Here is a 15,438-nt window from a genome sequence, read left to right on the forward strand (position 1 = left end):
GTGGCTTGTGGGGGGGGGGTTCAGGGAGGGGGCGGCAGCTCCCACTGCTGCAGGCAGCCCAAGACAGCATGGGGGGGGGAGGTGCTCTGGATTTGTGTAGGGTGAGGGCAGGCTGCCGCTGTGGGCTGTGGCCAGGGGCAGCGCTGATGTCTTCCTGGTGGGGGGTTGGGCTGGGCTGTGCCTGGGGTTGGGGCGGTGGTGCTGGGAGGGGGACTATGGGAGGGGGCTGCAGCTACCCCAAAATTTGCTGTAGCCCTCCCTCCCAATGCTGCCACCTTCACCTGCCCCGAGTGCAGCCCTGGCCCAACCTCTCTGCCAGGAAGAGCCCGGCGCTGCCCATGGCCCCAGCCCGCAGCAACAGCCCACCCTCGCCCCACACACAGATCTGGGTCATATGTCCCCCATGCCCTCCTGGGGTGCGTGCAGCAGAGGAAGCCACCACCCCCTCTCCCTGCCCCCAAGATGAGCCGCTTGTGGTTCTGTCCTGCACCCTGCCCTGGCCGGCAGCTCTAGCCCCTGCCGCAGCCCAAGCCCCACTCCCTCCCTCACTGCAGGGGCCTCAATCTGTCCCCCCATGCCGCTTTCCTCACAACAGACTTACCAGACGGACCCAGCTGCTCTCCATGCTGCCAGGCTGTGCTCCTGACCATCTGTGTATAGTGCTGCAGCTGCGCACGTGCATAAGGCATTTATCAGCAATATTATTGGCCACATCAGCCAAAAAAAACAATAGCTGATACTGTCAATTTTCTGTATATCAGGGCCGATCTGATATGGGACTGATGTATCAGTGTACCTCTAGTTTATATGTAAAGTCTGTGTCTGGCTTTTATTTGAACTAACATTTGTAAGACACCAAAGGGAATATCTAACCTATTTAACTTGCATTTCTAGTGCACTAATCACTATTGTTTAAGCAGCAGATTTTAATAAGCTCCATCTTCTAAAAAGGCCACTCGATATAATAAATGCAAGAGAGATGAGTCTTAGTCCTTGTAAACACATCAAAGAAGGGTTAATAAGGTGGCAGGGGAAAAAAGTAACATTCTGTTGAAAAGATGAACAACATTGAATGACAAAAATGGCTGGTTGGGTGGATGTGCAATTGTCTCTGGTATAGCATATTTGATTTTGCTCTTTGCATTTTAAGTACTTGTACATACAAAAAAGACCACTTTTTTTTTTAAAGAGTAAAATATCCCCTTGCTTTTCTGTGTCACCTTCCGATTGCCCACTCAGGCAAATCCTCACAAATAGTTCGATTTCTTTTTATTTCTTTTACAGTTAAAGACTAAGTACAGACAGTCAAAAAGCCCGAGGCAGAATTGATTCAATCTTTACAGGATAGTCTAAACTGTGTAGATTGAACCAATAAGCAAGTGAACAGACATTCACCATTTGATTCCAGAAATGCAGCCACATCCTTATAGTGGTCCAGGCCAGAAGCCAGTGGGTGTTAGAGCACACCTCCCTGCTCTACTGGAGCAAACAGCTTGAACCAAGGCTAGTATGCTCACCCTGCAGAGAAGGGGATGGAGGTGTTGCAGGGAGGTACAAAGCATCCTGGGATGCTGAGGGACTGTGAGTTTAACTTGAACCTGGAGGGGATCTGGGAGAGACGTTCAATAAACCAATTTCACCTAAATCAGTTAAGTTTGATACTATGTCCACCCAGGTTTATCTTAAACTAGTTTTGGCCATTTTGAAAGCAGTTTATGTCACTAAAATTCTCTTGGGTTACAGATTTGAACTGGTTTCCAATCACTTATATCAGTGTATGTGTAATTTCTGTCCCTAGCCAAAAATACTATTTTCAATCACTTTCTTATAAATACCTATGTGTTTCTATACCCTTAACAAAACAGTTATTTTTAGCCAATGATGAGTTGTATGAGTGATTTGCTAAGAATAGTTCTTTAATTGCATCCTTCTGACTTCTAATTGCAGATTAGGAGAGGTGAGGGTTGCTGGGGAGAGGAATAGTTTTGCTGGACCAGTAGGATTGGGTGGCTTGAGGATATAGACATTCCCAGACCAGTTTTAAGGTACATAGGCTGGCTTTTGCTAGAAGTGTAGCATAGAACTTGCATGGGCTGTGAAACCAGATTGAGAAGCTGAGCGAATGCAGCCCACAGTGGATATATCTAGTTAGTTGTGCAGATAGGGCTTGTACCTTGGGGTTTGTAGTGATATAACTAGATTGCTTAGCTATTTAAAAAAATACTGACTTAGTTAAAATGGTAGAACAATCTGTATGTGGATAAGCCCTTATACCTTCTACTTCATTTTTGCTTTCCATTTGAAGAGCTCCAAGAGCTTTGTATATTTAACCTTGCATCTCACCTATATAACTAATATACTTATTGTGCAGAGGTAGAAACTGATGTTCAGAAAGACTGAGTCAGAGCTTCCCTCCCCCCCACCCCTTTTTTTGGTATTGAAAGCCTTATGACCGTGTGGTTTCACTGTGTTGTAGTCATGGAATAGACTTCTTGTGCTGTGTAGAGTGGAGCTACGTAGGGGTTCCTTGTGCAGCTGCACCCACAGGGCAAGAAGGTGGGGAGAGGCTGGAGGGTCTACTGTGTACTGATTTTTCTGTTGTTTTTCCCAAAGAGAGCCCAAGAAGTTTGGATCAGCTACTAGGGTCTTGTAGGTTATGTGGAACATATCTATGTTGATTTCTGTTTCTTAGCTGGTGGGATGGAGTCCTACTACTTGCCCTGAATGTTTCCCCTTGCAAGGTACATTTCCTGGGCCCTGGAAACAGAGTTTGAAGCCTTCATGGCTTGCTCAAGGTTGTGCAGAGCAAGGAGTTAGGAATACAACTTCTGTTTCCTGACTCCTAGCCCACAGCATTAACTGCAGAGTGTTCCATCGTGAGGTCTAGAACAAATTTTCTGCACAGATTCTTCTCTGTAAATGATCCCCACAGTTAAACTGGCTTTATTTCTGTTTGTGAATCTCAGCCCCTTGCTGCTTCTTTCTTTGATTTCCATGTTTTGATATACTGAAGCAAATCTTAAACTGTTGTCCCACACTCACAGGACTGCTGCCACTATTACAGCCCCAGAGGCCTGTAGAGCAGAACAGATTTTGTGTGTGTCTGTGTGTGTGTTTTGGGGGTGTGCACAAGTTTATGCAGCAGAGGAGCCAGGTGTAAAGGCATCTGTATTGATTCTAGCTTTTAGTGTTTGACAGCATTTTTTATTCTATTTTTAGCCACAGGGATGCACAGTGGAAGCTTTTCTGTACAACTAATAACACCCTGGAGAGATTTCATTGGTGTGTTTTGGGAGACAGCCAGAACAAGTTGATAGCTCTCCCAGGAGGGCAGCAGTCCCACATATAATATAGTATATGGTAGGTATAAAAGGGGTAACTGGAATTAGAACAAGGGAAAACTGGGTGCCATTATTTTTTTTTCCTTCCTGAGTTGCCAAACAGAAGAGGGTCATCTTGCTCTAAGGTACTGTTCCAACACTTAGAAAAAAACTTTTTTTCCTCCATGCTCCAAAGAGCTTACAGTATTGCTACAGATCAGCTAGTGATGAAAAGAACACACTGGGGAGTAAGATTAAGAATGAAGAGATCTCTGAGTTGCACAGTCTAGTTAGGCTACCATCCATTTTCAGATTCCAGAACAGTTCAGGAATTTTAGGTTGAAATTTTTTTTTATTTTTACTGGAAATGTAGCATCCATAAAATCTAGGGGTTTTCTTTCCCCTGGGGAAAATTGCAGTTTTGCCTAAATATATAAATTCAGACAATTGCCTGAAGATCTGCTTCTGAATAAGCACACACTACAGCATCATAAGGATACTGGAACTCCTCAACATCTTTACCAAGGCATACAAGAAAATGGGACTGATGCTTAATATTCAGAAGACTGAGGTCATCAACAAGCTCTTAATGAGCAGTCTCCAGCACTGGCAATTAAGATTTATGGTGAGACTCTGGAGAATGTTGAGTATTTCCCATACCTCGGAAGCCATCTTTCACAGAAGGTGTACATTGACAGAGAAGTCCAACATCACCTCAAACATGCGATTGGAGCCTTTGGACAGCTGAGGAAACAGGTGCTTGAAGATTGCAACATCAGGAGTCGAAACCAAGATTATGGTTTATCAAGAAGTCATAATCCCTACCTTACTGTATAGAGCTGAGACCTGAACAATAGATAGGAGCTTCTCAAGTCATTGGACAATTACTATCAACACTGCCTGAGGAAGATTCTTCAAATCCAGTGGAAAGTCAGATGCACCAGTGGTAGTGTCCTCTCACAGGCATACAACACGAGCATCAAGGTGATGATGGTCTGACCTCACCTTTGCTTGGATGATGTGGCATGTCATCCAGATGTCTGACTCCAGACTCCCAAAGCAAGTTTTATTCTCCCAGCTCAGCCAAGGCAGAGAGAGTGCTTCAAGGCCAACTTGAAAAAATGCATCATCAACATCAGCTTATGGGAGACTATCACCCAGGACCACCCCAAATGGAGGAAGAGTCTGCTGCAAGGTTCTCAGTACTTTGAAACCTCATGACAACAACAGGAGATGGAAAAGTGAAGGTTGCAGAAACAGTGTTTCAAGGACCAAACCAAGAATCCAGAGCCAGCCACCCTGCATGAAAACACATGCCCAAGGTGCAGTAGAATTTGTCAATCCTGGATTGGCCTTGTCAGCCATCTTTGGAACCACAGATAAGGCAGTTATGGAAGACCATCATCCTTGACTGCAAGGGGCTACCAATGATGAAGTTCAGAAAATCAGAGCAATTTCAGATCATTTTGACCTCATTTGAAAGAGTTTGGTAGATTGAAGTGAGCAGAATTATTTCCTTTTGAATGAAATCATCATGAAATTACTTCTGTCTAACGTGTAATACAGTGTGTTTGGGTGGCTCATATCAGAATGATATTAAATACCAGCTGCTATAGTCAAGACACTTCTAAATATGCAGATTCAGACAGCTTGCATTTTAAATCTCAAAAGAGCTGGCCGAGGAGTTCACTGGACGGTTGCTGTGGATTTTCTAATAATGTCATTAGAACTCTGGGGAAGACCCAGCAGACTGAAAGAACGCTAATGTTGTGCAGATGTTTAAAAAGGGTAAATGGAGTGACCTGAGTAATTATAAGCATGTCAGTCTGACATTGATCACAGCAAAATAATGGTATGCCTGGGACTGGATTAGTCAAGAATTAAAGGAGGATAATATAATTAATGTCAGTCCACCTGGTTTTATGGAAAATAAATCTTACCAGATTAACATTATCTTTCTCTGATGATGTTAGAAGTTTGATTAATGAAGGTGAGTGCTGATGCAGTATACTTAGTCTTCTGTTTGGCTTGGTACTGCACAACAGTTTGATTTAGAGGGACACAAAATGAACTTGATGCATATTACATGGATTGTTACCAGGCTATCTTGCAGGTCTCAAAATAAAACTGTAAAAAGGAGTAGGTATATCTCTAGCTTGGTCTTGAAGGGGTAGCTTTTTAATGAATGATCTGAAATAAAATGCAAAAACATTAATGATGTTTGAGGTTTTTATATGACATACACTGGGGGAGTGGCAAATAATGAAGCGAAGCTTTCACTGTTACAGGATGATCTGGATTGCTTGTTAGGCTAGAAACAAGCATATGGTACTGTTTATAAAGCTTATAATTTAAGAATAAAGAGTACAAGTTCTGTTAATATGGGACACTATCCTAGGAAGCAGTAACTCTGAGAAGGGCTTGAGAATCATGTTGGATGATCTGCTGAACCTAAGTTCCCAGCATGACATATGGAAATAGTTTATTGCAATCCTTGGATGTATAAAGGGCAATATCATGTTAGGAACATAGAAGTTACGTTACCTCTGTAATTTGCATTGGTGTGACCACTGCTGAAATACTGTGTTTAGTTCTTGTGACAGCAGTTCAAGAAGGATGTTGGAAGTTGAAAAGGATTTAGAGGAGAGTCATGAGAATGACTGGAGAGCAAGCTTTACAGTGAAAGGTGCAAGGAGCTCAGTCTAGTTAGGTGATCAAGGAAGGCTAAGGAGGACTTGATTACCCTCTACTTACCTACCAAGGGTGGACCTGAAATCTGATAGGGGGCTTCTTAATATAGCAAGCAAAGTTATTCCAAGATACAGACTGAATAAGACACAAATTATTAACATTCAGAATAATTAACTGTTGAAACAATCACAAGTTGTAGTGGAGTCTCTGTCACTGGAAATTTTAAATCAGGATTCAGATGCTTTTCTAAAAGAGATATTATTTGGGTGCCTGAACATGTGCAGGGACGCTGCTCTGATGCGTTGTAATCATAGAAAGAAGGACCAGAGGGGACCTGTAAGATCATCAAGTCTGGTTCCCTGCCATGGGCAGGAGGTAATGGGCTCAAACGAGCTCAACAAGGTGCTTGTCCGGCCTCGTCTTGAACACCGGGAGGGATGGTGACTGCACCACCTCTGCTGGAAGTGTTCCAGATTTTGGTTACCTGTATGGAAAAGAAGTTTTTCTGTATGTCTAGCCTAAACTTTTCCCTGAGTAGCTTGTGCCCATTGGTCCTCATCCTCCCAGGGGGTGCTTTTCTGAAAAGTTGCTCTCCCAGATCCTACTGTTCTCCCTTGAAATATTTGTAGGCAGCTACCAAGTCACCCCTTGTCCTTCTTTTACTTAGACTGAACAAACCCAGATGCTGAAGTCTCTCCTCATAAGGCCTATCCCCCAGACCCTTGATCATGTGGGTGGCCCTTCTCTGCACCCTTTCAAGCTTGTCCACATCCTTCTTGAAGGGTGGTGCCCAGAACCGGACACAGTACTCCAGCTGTGGCCTCACTAATGTGGAACAGAGCGGGAGGAGCACCTCTCTGGATCTATTGGCGACACATTTGCTGCTGCACGCCAGAGTTCTATTTTCTCTGTTGGCGACTTCATTACACTGGCAGCTCGTATTCATCCTCTGATCAATTGTCAGCCCCCAGGTCCCTTTTGGATGTTATTACAGCGCATCAGAGCAGACTCGATCAATTGAGTCCGCTGGAGCGTGCTAATTAATACGCTCCAGCAGCCTCCATGTCTCATGTATTCAGCATCCTCACACTTCAAAATGGTGGTGGGGGTGTGTGAAGAGAAAAGAAAAAGCCATGCTTGAACCTGCAGTAGCTGAAGGAAAAGACCCACCTGACTCACTGGAACCGGCAATGCCAAAAGAACAGAAGATGCTGCAGGATCCATGCTTTATTAGCAGCTGTTAGTTCCAGATTGGACCTCCCTGCATCTGCTCAGGTATTTCTAGCCTGCCTCAGAGAGGAAGGTGGGCAGAACAGGCTCCAGGAGGGAGCAGCAATACAGGAACACTGGGACGCTGGAGGAGAGACTCCGCAGGAAGGGGAGCTGGCTGCCTTCCAGCATGAGAGCTTGGAGGAGCTCTAGTAAGCCGGGGGATGCCGGCCTACAGCAGAAGTGGCAGGAGCTGGCAGGGAGCCTCGCCAGGAGACAAGCCGGAGTGAGAGGTGGAAGCGCTCTGATTAAGGTTATGGGGTTTTTCCCTTTTTTCTTTTGGGGGGGGGGGTTGTCAGAGGGGAGCTGGTTGGGCTGGCCCCTGAGCCCAGGACCAAGGAGGGGAAGAACCAGTGATAGGCTGGGCTAAGGAGAGAGATGCAGGATTAAAGCTGAGCTCCCATACCTGGGCCTGCATAGTTAGGGCCAGGAAGAGCCCTGCATCCAGGTGTGCTCAGGCCCCACTGGGGGGCTGACACTGAAGTGCCCAGGGTTGGGGGCCTTTGCACCGCTGAGAGGTGAGCCTAGCCAGGGTCCTTTTCTGTTCCTTGTTTATATTGGGAGAGAACAGGCCCTGCATGAAGGGGAGAAACTCCACTGCCCTCTGGAGCCTAGTGTACTGCAGCAGAAAGACTCCCCCTGTAAGCTGGAAGGCCCCAAAGACTGAGAGACTTACTTGAGTTCACATTGCATGTCCTATGTTCTTTAGTTCTTCTTACATTCATGATGCTCCAACAGGATGACTGTTAGGGCCACGGTGGCTGTCATACCTTGGAGACGGGCTTAAGGCAACCAGGAACCTATAAGTTCAAAGAAAGGAAAGAGGTCACCCGTTGAGGTCTAAGGGTGAGACTGATGCTTTAATATTTGGGTGGTGCATGGGTGGAGTATAGGAGGGGTGGGAGCCCCAGAAGAAGGACCAAGCCTGGTGCATTTGAGTCGATCCGTGGCAGAACTGACCACCTTCCTAATAAAGTATCCTTGAACATCAAGTCATGGCAGGAAAGAACTGGGTGATGGTAGAGTGTCTGGATTGGGTGAGCCTGCATCCCCATGGTCCAGTCCAGACGAGCACAAGGCCACCAAGGTCTGCAGCCCTATCCTGTACTGCGCCAACAGGACACTTTAACTACAGCTCATTGAACGAGTTTTAGTTAAAGCACCACCGCCATTTTGATGTGTGAGATACTGAATACACAAGATGCTTCAGGTGCTTTAATTAGAGTTATTCTTTGATCTGCTGTAATTAAAGTCCCCCCCCCCATTCCTCGCAGCATGTGTAAAGATGTCCTTTGAGTTCAGACAAGAAGTAATTCAGGAAAATCCTGCGTTCTGTAATTTATAAGTCAGTGGTTCTCAACCTGTTTGCCATAATGGGCCACACTTGCAGCTCTCAATGTATTATGTGGGCCACACCCACACAATTTACTTCCTTTGTATCCTTTTAACAGGATGTCACCGTGCATGAAGAAACCCAGCCAGGGATACTAGTCTATAGGAAAGAATGAAGGCATAAGAAACCCAGAGTGCAATTCTTACAAGGCATTTTGGCACTTTTAGGCTGACTAAATGCAAAACTTTTAAAATTCAGTTTATTTCACTGAAACATTCTCTCTAGGAAAGTTGAACTGTTTTGTTTCTGTATTTCATGTATTCTGAGGAAAGCAAATGTGAAATACTGGAATTTCTTGAGGGACATAAATCCTGATTTTTTTTTTTAATTTTTTTTACTCAACTTTAGCTATGTGGGCTAGAATTTCCTATGGCTTATGGTTGCAGTTCAACAAGGTATTAAGCTTTTTTCATGATACTAAGCATAGGACCTTAGTAGTGCTGCTTAGACACTTAAAATTAAGTGCATGCTTAAATACAGTGGTGAGCAGGAGCTTGTTTCACAAAATTAGGTTCTGCCCTATTTTTGTGCTGTGCGTGTGACAAGACTGATATGGGATTTCCCACAGCAGCATATTGAGACCAGTAGAATGTACACAGGACAGGCAGATATGAACAACTAAATGACAAGATAATACCACAAGCTGCAGGGCTGTTCAGATTGCAGTTACCAAGGGGAGGTTTAGACCGGTATTTAGACTGGTTGTCAGTTGTCCGAGATTTGGTCCATTTCACAAGTGATTCTCTTCATAAAACTGAGTCTGATATCACAAAATGTGAAAAACCTCCTCCTGCCCCTGCACATGGCCAATCACAGTGGTATTGGACAGTGTGGGTTTGACATCTATCCCCCTGGCTACTAGGAACTGAATGAGAGGTATCGCCTCCAAAAGCTGCTACCTCTACAACCAGAGCTAAGGAACCAGCTGTGAGCTGTAACAGAGCCATATCCTCTGTGGGTTGGGGTCAGAATGGGATGTATACCACTCACGGTTGTGTAGTCTCTGCCTTATACTAGCTCTTACTATCTCTTACTGTTACAGCTCTTACTCCATCTCTTTTTATAGGTATCTTAATATTTAATGTTTGTTGTAAAATAAATGGAACTCTCTGGCAGCTCTGCATTGGCTTCATGGATTTTTCAAAAACTTGAGAGGCAGGAAAGCTGTCGAATTTTCCTAATTGGCACACACCCCTGTAGAAACAGAAAATGTGAAAATTAAGCGAGTGCCCTAATTATCAAGGGCTCAGAGGAAAACATTGTGCTGGGAGATATTCATTTTTATTTCATGCAGAACTTGAAAAATAAGCATTGTGCAAAGCATTAAGTCTTTTTAATTAGAAAGCTCTGCTCAGATAGCAGCTCTTTACCATGACACTGCCTGGCTAGGGGCAGCAGAAGAGGCTGGTTAGAGCCTGAAATCAGTGCTTTGTATCCACTCAGGGTATAGCTAATAATCTGTTAATAATCTCTTAACTGCATGCTGCTGCAGCTAGTGACACTCGGTATGGTTCTGCTTAGTAATTATGGGTGTAACAGTTTGATTATGGACAAATTCATGTAGATGTACACCTGCAACCTGTAAATCTCAGCCTTTCTTCTCCCATTGTTCTATCGTGCCTTTCTTTGTGCTGAATGGGTTATTTTGTTCCTGACCTTTGGGCAGTAAGCCAAAAGTGCTTGTAACAGATGGCAAAATCGGAGCTCAAGTGAGAGTGAGGGCAGAGCATAATAGGAAAGTATTAACTCATTTATCAGCTGTAATGTCATAGCAAAGCTTTCTGTTGTGGGCAGAGAAGGTGCACAGAGAAAAGTGTATACTGGGTGTTGTTGACGACTGTAAATAAGCTTGCAATCAGCTCAGAAAGCGTGCTGTTTTAACAGGCGACATGTGCCATTAATTGTCTGCTTAGGGTCTCTGAAATACTCATTGTATCTATTCCCTGGCAATTGTCCCAATTAACTGAATGCGATATCAATCTGCTTGCCAGCTAATTGTATTTTATTGAGTAGTGTGAGGTTTTTGCCTGGGTAAAAATGATGGAATCAATGCATAACTCCAGAGTCTACAGGGCTCCAGATCTTCACAAATGAATGGGGTCCAAAGGTTAAAAAGCAAATATAACTTGTGTATAGGTTTGTGAGTATCTAGCCCACTATTATGTTGCTGTAGAGTTTTCAAAAGCACTGGCATAATTCTGTTCTCCTTGAGGTCAAGTGAAAATTTAAACACTATCTTTACTGGGAGCAGAATTAGGCAGATGATACTGGGCACTTTTAAAATGTTGCCCCTCTCTCCCTCCCCACCTTTTTTTGGTAAGAGTATAAATACCAAAGGTAGATGTGCCAGGATTTCTTTTTGCAGGGGGACCTAGAAAGCTTTGGACTTGAGCAGTAGTGGTGTTTCCTTTAAGCAGGGAAGCATACAGAGTGCATGGATATAAAAACAGGTTTATGATCTCTCGTATTTAAAAAATTACTTACAAAAAAGTTAAAAACCATTCTTAACATTGCAAGTAATCAAAGCCCAGAATTAAATTGTGCCTGAGGCATGAAAAATTTTAACTTAATTTATTGTCCAAGTAGTAAGTGTTGAAAAAAAATACTTGAGTCTTGGTAATATGAAGTGTTAGGTAACCTAGCCACCTTGTTTTGCAGGATTAGGTTTGATTTTGGGTTCATAGCTTTGAAATGAGATAAACTGCAACATCTTAGATAATATATGTGACTGTGATAAAAATTTAAGGGCCTGTGAATGGCATAAACAGAATTTTATCAAGTTATCTAGTTAAAATAAGGGTGTCTCTACCCTGTTTATAAAATGTTCCAATTTAATGTGTAAATTGGACTGGAACTGCAGTTCAGGGGGCACGTCTATATGTGTGCCAGACTATGCAGTTGTTACTAAATGACTGCTCAGTGACCGGCATTACTGCGCAGTCCCAATGCTGCATAGGTTTTTTCCTATTGTACTGCTCAGTAGCTTGTTGCTACTGTGCAGTAGTTTTGGTGTCACGGTTTGTGCTTGCTGATGCTATGTCACCATAGCAACAAGCTACTGTGCTGTAGCTCGTCACTACAGTGACATAGTGTCTCGTGTAGACGTGCCCAATATCAGTCAAACTATGTCCAGAGCTGAGTTTCCACGAGATGGCTTGTCCCATAAGTGCTAACTTTTATTTTTGGCTGGGAGGGGCGGGGGCACAGGGGCTAGGATGATGGACATGTGGAAAGTTTTATGAATTACAGGTGACAGCTCTTTTCCCGAGAGAGGGCCAGGGCCCTCGGGCCCCCACGTATTCAGCTTCTGTGCCTCATCTAAATATAAATGCCACCTAGAGAGCTTGGTAACTAAGAAGTAAGCAATGCTGAGATCAAACAAAGAAGGGCAGAGCTTTGTGTCGTCAGTGTACTATGATATCAGAGACTTAAATCTATATTATCTCTTTCAGCAACCTCACAGCAATTGGAGTCTCAGCTTTTTCCATTAAAAAAAAAAAGTGTGTTCCTTATCTTTTTAAACATTATAATCCTCAGTGTACAGCACTACATTATTTTTAAAGTGGAAATTTCTGAGTTCATGATATATCCAAAGAAATGTAGGGGAAAAATCAGTACAGTGAAGACCAGGTAACTGTACAAACATGGAAATGTTACCTGGAGTAAAGGAGAAAAAAATCCACATTTTTGTCTGCCAATAAAAATACTAGTACAAATGTCACCCTTTGGATGCTCAAAAACTTCTCTCTGTCTTATTGGTATAGTGCAGGGTCAGCAGCGTTTTTGGGCCGAGTGCTGAAAACCCTCCATCCTGGATTTGGAAGAAGTTGGTGTGCCGAGGACGGATGGCAGGGGAGCCGTGAAGGGCTGATCCTTGTTGTGGCAGTGCAGCCCCAGCCCCATCTCTGATGTGCTCCCCGAGGCATGTATACAGCTGCTGCCAGCAATGAGTTGGGCTGGGGCTCTGGACCCCGGTGCAGCTGGTTGCAGCCTTGTGGCTAGCTGCCCACTACAAGCAGCCTGGTTTCTGGGCAGGCCCCTGTCACCTGCCACAGAGCCTGGGCTACTCATACCAGGCATCTGTGAGTCTGTTGGCAGCTGCCCTGTGGTCTGGAGCCACAGCCCGGCTCCTTGCTGGCAGCAGCTGCACGCTTCAGGGAGCAAGACAAGGAAGGGGCTGGGGCTGTGCTGCCCTAGGACCCTTCCCTGCCATGTGCCCTGAGGTGCGTGGGCAGCCACCGCTGGCCACAAAGCTGGGTCAGGGCTCTGGACTCCAATGCAGCTGTTTGCAGCCTGCCTACTGTTAGCAGCCTGAGCTGTGTGGCCTGCAAAATGGCCTCACATGCCATGCTCTAGCACATGTGGTAGGGGTTATTAACCCCTGGTGTAGTGTCTGTGTCTAAATGAAGGAAAAATTATTATTTGCACTGCTATTATTTGCTTTGACCCACCATAATCTAAAGACCTGATTACTAATTCAACAGAATTTCTAATGAAGTCTCATAGTTCAGAACAAGACCAGTCACTTAAAATGACTGTATTCATATTATAATGCCACTATCAAACATTGACTATTTGTGCACCAAACATGTTGAGAAAGGCCTGCTATGTAATGAATGATATTTGGCCCTTATATTGTGCCAGGAATATATAGTTTTCCCATCCCTTAATTAAGGATAGCCAACTGAGTTATTGTTCACCAGGCTCAGTTCTTCTGCTTCCATGTGGATCTGGCTGCTAGTGGCTTCAGTGGGAGACTGACTTGTATATATGAGAGTAGATCTGAGCCCCATACTGCTGTTTTGTATGCCTTAAGTCCAACTGTCAAACGGTGACTGTAAAACTTAGACAGTTTTAATGAGCAGAAAAACTGAAAACATATTTGTTTGTATAATGAATTTATGTAATGGCCCTCTTAATTTTCTTTACAAGTTTGGCAGACTTCAGGTGTGTCACAAAGAAAAGGGAAAAGCCATCTCTATTAGAAAAATGACCCACTTTCATACAGGGTGGAAGCAGGGACATCAGTTGTTGGAAATTAAAGGAAAGATTGTTTTTACCTCATTCCAAATTTTTTTGAATAGTAATAATAAAGAGTGCTGCAAATCATTGAGGGAAAACATGGAGTATTTCTAATAAACAAACTCCATCTGAGGTCTCTTGTTTCCAGAGATCCATATTATTTGCACAGCATCAAAGTTAAGCTAGAGTCTGCTGCAGTGAGACAAGAGCAGACTGTAATGTAAGGATTTTTTTTTGTCACAAGTCCTAGAAATAATACTGGCTGAACAACATACTGCCAACTTTTAGAAGAGCTATATTTCAAATCTTGGTCCTTACTTTTAAGGCCATGGACAGTCTTTCATTTCTAGCAGTGGAAAATTCCCACTGTTAGAAATGATTCTGGGAATGGGAGCAATATAGGCATTCAGCCTGCAACTGCCCATTCCCCTCTGCTCTTTGCATCTTCCTGAAACAAGGGTGATCCTGGTCTGGGGAAAGCTTGGGGAGCAGCAGCTGCCCTGCTCCTCTCATTCCTGGGAGGATTGAGCAGTGGGGCAAAGTCTTTAGCCCACTCCTCAGACTGGGGACTCTGGTCTGGGGAGCAGTGCTTCTCTGTACAGCTCCAAGAGTAATGCTGCAAACTCCCTACCCCAGGGGTGGGCAAAATACGGCCTGTGGGCGGGATCTGGCCTGTGAGGCCATTCTGTCCGGCCCGTGGGGCCCCTAAAAAAATCTGGAAAATTATTATTTCTCTGCCTTTGGTTCCTGTAAAAAATAACAGGAACCGAGGGCAGTAGGACCCAGGAGAAGCCCGGTGGGTTCCAACAACAGTGGGGCCTGCCTGGCCCCAACCCCCAAGCTGGAAGCCCCAGCCAGGGCTTCTGGCCTGGGAGCATGTGCCTGCCCATGCTGGAGCCACAGGTAAGAGAGGGGGACCCCGGGCAGGGAAGGAGTGCGGAGTGAGGGAGAAGCTGCCCCTTCCCCGCCCCATGGCTGGCACCCCGTGCTACAGCTGCTCACAGTCCATGTGGGGCTGCCTGTGCCTGCTCTGGACAGCCCTGTGCAGGCTGTGAGCGGCTGCAGCAGGGAGCGCTGGCCATGGGGCGGGGGAAGGGCCGCTTTTCCCCCACATGCTCAGCTTTTCCCTGGGCTCCTTCCCTGCACGGAGAAAAGCGGCCCTTCGCTCGCCCCATGGCCAGTGCTCCCTGCTGCAGCTGCTTGCAGCCCATGCAGGGCTGTCCAGAGCAGGCACAGGCAGCCCCAGTCCGGCTGCAACATGGAGCAGCAGGCATGGGGCAGGCGAGGGGCTGCTTTCCCCCTCCTCCCGCACTCAGCACCATCTTGTAACCAGGCTGGCAGTGGGGCTGGGTTACAAGCTGGTGCTGAGCACAGGGAAGAGCGGCACCTCACTCACCATGTGGCTGGTGCCCTGTGCTGCAGCTACTCGCAGCCTGCCTGGGACTGTCTGTGCCTGCTCCAGACAGCCCTGTGTGGGCTGTGAGCACCAGCCATGGGGTGACCGAGGGGCTGCTTTTCCCTGTGCTCAGCACTAGCTTCTTCCCTGCTGCAAGCAGGGGGTTGGGGCTGTGTGCTTCCCCCCACCTGTACTGCGGGGCTGGGGGGGCACTGGGTGTGAGTGGGTGGGGAGCCCGCACTGGTGTCCCCGGGGTCAGTGCCGGCGGGGCCCAGAGCAGGGTGGCAGGAGCGTGGGGTCTCAGCTAGCAGGGGCTTTATGGAGCCGGGTCAGCTCCCCCCCCCCCC

The sequence above is a fragment of the Gavialis gangeticus genome, unplaced genomic scaffold, assembly GCF_001723915.1.
Source record: "Gavialis gangeticus isolate Ggan-Ray unplaced genomic scaffold, GavGan_comp1, whole genome shotgun sequence".
Classification (NCBI taxonomy): domain Eukaryota; kingdom Metazoa; phylum Chordata; order Crocodylia; family Gavialidae; genus Gavialis; species Gavialis gangeticus.